Consider the following 4373-nt stretch of genomic DNA (forward strand, 5'->3'; position numbering starts at 1 on the left):
CTCAACATAGGGTCGATCATCGATTAACCCCAACACAGTACCTTGTTGGGTTTCTGTTATGTTCCCACTAAAAGCTTTACAATAGTTTGTAAGAATACACATATATACTATGTTTGCAAGTGAGTAGAATTTTTATAATTTTGTATCATGTCAAATGATCCAAAAAATAGCTTAGTTTTTATAGAGATTTTATATTTCCTGATGGAAATTAAGGAGAAAATAAACAGAAACCCAGGCAGGATTAATATTGGACTTGTAGCGGGGCTGTACATGACTTGAATAATTTCCTTTTATAGTTAGTGTTGATGTCTCTACTGCAGAACATTCACACTGGATTAAGTTTGAGGAGCTGTTGTAAGTAGCGATCCTAGCTTCTTATCAAAGGAACATATACATGGGAATCTGAGCAGACGTATGCACAGCTGGTATTCTTTCTATAGGTTGAATTGTGGAACCTTAGATAGCTGTTATAAGCGAATTCCCCCTGGGAGACTCTATACAGACAGTATTATCACATTACATTTCTTTCTTCAGTCTGAATTGATACAAGTAAAAAAAGCAAAAAAATCTTTAAAAAGAAAAATATTACAAATTTAACTTACTAAGCTAAATAAGAAGTAATAGTTCAATTATACTCATTTTTTTATTCTGGGGAGTCCTCGTGCAACTAAAAACATCCTTGTACATACAGTCAACTCCCTTCGGCTATCTGTCTCGGGTAGAACAAGTGCCCAGTATTCTGCGGTTTCAAAAGAATAGCAATTGCACATTAATGGAGGTTTATTCACTAAAGGGAGAGTTGATATATTATGGCAGGGCAACCCCAGTAATCTTAAGTAAAGAAGTCAAATTTCTTCTAGGTCTCCTCACCTATTGAATTATGCATTTTGCAGGGCCTGCTCAGGAGAGGCCTGTCAATGTTGGCTCTTGATAATGAGTGGAAAAACAAGGAAGTTGAAACCACATTGAGAAGACACAACACACAATGTGAGTTTCTCCAGCCACTTGGAAGATTTTAGTTGGATGGGGACTACCCAGGATGCCATCATATAAAAGTGTTAGTAAATAAGTGCAGCAGACTTTACTAACATCTCTACTAACACTTTGAGTTATTGTTTCGTGCTTATACGTCACCTGCCATTATTACCCTTTTTTATTGGCATGAGCTATTGACATTGATTTTTTTCCAGGACACACATATAATTCACATGCTGCCAATTCCCTTTAAAAAATGTAAACATGAAGCTACATCATTTCATCATGAATGAAACCATGTCAAAACTAGTGATGTTCTCATGGCAGGTAGTGTCCATAATAACCAGTTTTACAGATTAGGGTTCAAATGGAATACAGTTAGCAGTAAAGTCCGAGCCACTGGCATAACTACAGGGGTAGCAGCGGTCTCAGTTGCATTGGCCCCGGTGCGACCCCTGCGACCCCCTCTTCCTGTCTCCCCGTGCCAATTCAAAATAGTTTAGAAAGGGCCCTTCCGACCTGGATCGGTGTGTGACCCCATGGTGAAACCAAGGCTGCTCGCACAGTGTTGTACGCAAGCAGCCAGAGGGAAAGCTGCAGGAGCGGTGAGAAGTAAGCGGGGGCGGGAGGTGGGATATATATATGTGTGTACTTGTGTGTGTGTGAGCATGCATGTGCACTTGTGTGTGAACATGGATGTGTACTTGTGTGTGTTTGATCATGGATGTGTACTTGTGTGCGTTATCATGGATGTGTACATGTGTGTGTCTTTTACGTGTGTATGTTACCATGGATGTGTAGGTGTCTGTGTGTGATCCTGGATGTGGACTTGTGTGTCATCATGGATGTGTACGTGGGTGTGAGCATGGGTGTGTACTTGTGTGTTTGAGCATGGATGTGTACTTTGTGAGTGTGTGTGAGCATGGATGTGTACTTGTGTGCGACAATGGATGTGTATTTGTATGTGAAAATGGATGTGTACTTGTGTGTTTGTATGAACATGGATGTGTAATTGTGTGTGTATGAGCATGGTGTAAGTGGGGTGAGATCAATTGTGTGTTAGTGCATATGAGTAAGTGTGTTTACATACGTTGTATGTTGGAAGAGGGCAAGGGGCAAAGAAGGCACAGACCAGTTGTGTGGGGGCAATGATGGTGCAGACCAGCTGTTGAAGTTTAGGGGCCTGGGGCGATGTTTCGCACCAGGACCCAGTTATTCCCCTGGTCAGAACATACACAGAACTCCAAAAGATATTTAAAGTAGCGAGATTATTCACGATCAAACACAGGACACAGGGCTGACCTTTTTGAGCTCTCTCCTTCAACATATCTCATCTTTATTTAATGCATATATTTGCAAGGACACATTAGACAGAACCTTTGCTTAAGGTTTACCCTTAAGCCCTACTAGGCATTGTAAGAAATCAAGTAAGAAAATAAATATTAATCCAAAGATTACCGCAGAGACATAAGTATTAGACTTTATTTAACAAATATAATTCTGGTTTTGCCCTGTTTTGCAGCAATTCACAACCTGCCTCTATCTGGTTCTCTCATTCTTCCTTAAAGCCCCTTACTTTACTTTTTCTAAAAATATTCAGTCTTTATTCTCCGTTTCTTTATTTTCATGCTCATTTACATATCTATTATTTGTAGAAAGCGACTAATTATCTCCGGCCCTTTTGTTCTTAGTTCTTTGCAGATGACCTAATTAGCTTTCTTTCTTTAGTACCTTTTTTCATAAATTAGCTGTCTCATTCGTATCCAGAAGACAGGTCAGACCTGCTCTACTTCCCACTCTGATTATATAAGTAGACATTTTTGTAACTCCATTGAACCTGAAGTTAATCTTTGCTTCAAACTATTTCAGCGTATTTAGTCAAAATGTGTAAGAGTGTAGCAGATTGGGTGTAAAAGCCAGGAATTAAACCACATGAAGGATTGTGTTATAAAATATCCAGACATATCCAACCAGATAGCTATATGCCTATCCCATGCATGTTTAACTTCACTTACTGTCCTAACATCTGCCAGTTCTGCTGAGAGGCTGTTCCACTTGTCTACTACCCTAAGCCTCCTTTATTACATCTAAGCCTCTGACCCTCTAGTTTTAGATAATGATCTTTTGTTCTAACATTTCTTATCCTTTGAAATAAACTTCCCTCTTGTACTTTGTTAAATTCATTTAAGTATTGAAAAGTTTCTATCACACCCCCTCTCCAAGCTATATCTATTGAGGTCTCTCAGTCTTTCCTGATTTTTTTTTTATCCCCAAACCATTCACAATTTTAGTAGTGCTCCTCTGAGCTCTCTCCGATGTATCAATGTCCCTCTGTAGATGGGGTCTCCAGAACGTTACACAATGGGGACTGACCAGAGATCTCTTCATTCTACTAATGCCTGCTTGCTTTTTCTGATGCTTTATTGCATTGCCTACTTACAGTTAGTCCCTCGGAAATAATAAGTCCCTCTCTGATGTTGCTAACAGCACACTCCCCCAATATTATATTTTGCCTTGGAATTTTTTTTTTCATTTTAAGTGAATTATTTTACATTTATCAACATTAAAAAACAATATTTAGAAGGGTCAAGACTTTTAATATATACCATCAGTGATATTACACAGGGTATGAAAGGACTTTTCCTTGGTCACCTCTTCTTTGTAATGTTTTGTTTTGGATAGAAGGTACTGCACCGTAAAATTATAAGAAAAGCAGGTCCCACCGAGATTTGAACTCGGATCGCTGGATTCAGAGTCCAGAGTGCTAACCATTACACCATGGAACCACATGTGAGTTTAACTGCTTGGTGGTGTTACACACCACAACCCCCCCCTCCTCACCATTTAGTGTTTTGACTGGGTGACTGACATAATAGACCAGCTGCTGCTATCTAGACATCTAGATTTAAGTAAGGCATTCGACACTGTCCCCTAATGAAAATAAATTGCAGTCTTTGGGCTTGAATGCCAGAATAGTTTAATGGATAAGGCAATGGTTGAGTGACAGGGGTCAGAGGTTGTAGTTAATTGTGTATATTCAGAGGAAGGACTTATTACTCGTGGGGTACCTCATGGATCAGTACTGGGATCCATACTTTTAATATTTTTATTAGTGAAAGAAGGTCTTACGGGTATGTCTTTTTGCAGATGATACAAAGGTCTGCAACAGGGTAGACATTCCAGGTGGAACAACTCAAATGGCGAATGACTTAAGTAAATTGTTGAGAGTGTGGCAGCTACAGTTTAATATTGATAAATGTAAAATAATGCACTTGGGACTCAAAAATCCCAAAGCAGAATATAGCTTTGGTGGTAGTGTACTGTTAGTAACAACGGAAGAGGGAGACTTGGAAGTAATTATTTATGATTACTTAAAGGTAAACAGAGAACACAATAAA

The 4373-nt window shown here is 39.1% G+C and overlaps 1 non-coding gene across 1 annotated transcript; it reads right to left on the reverse strand.

Annotated features, from left to right (window-relative positions):
- Window positions 1–3689: 3689 nt before the first annotated feature.
- TRNAQ-CUG (transfer RNA glutamine (anticodon CUG)) lies at window positions 3690–3761 on the reverse strand. The gene has a single exon. It is a non-coding gene; the product is annotated as a tRNA-Gln (tRNA).
- Between the last annotated feature and the right edge of the window lie 612 nt (window positions 3762–4373).

Source organism: Sceloporus occidentalis, unplaced genomic scaffold (assembly GCF_023333645.1).
Source record: "Sceloporus occidentalis isolate IW3139 unplaced genomic scaffold, rSceOcc1.0.p SCAF_180, whole genome shotgun sequence".
NCBI classification, from domain to species: domain Eukaryota; kingdom Metazoa; phylum Chordata; class Lepidosauria; order Squamata; family Phrynosomatidae; genus Sceloporus; species Sceloporus occidentalis.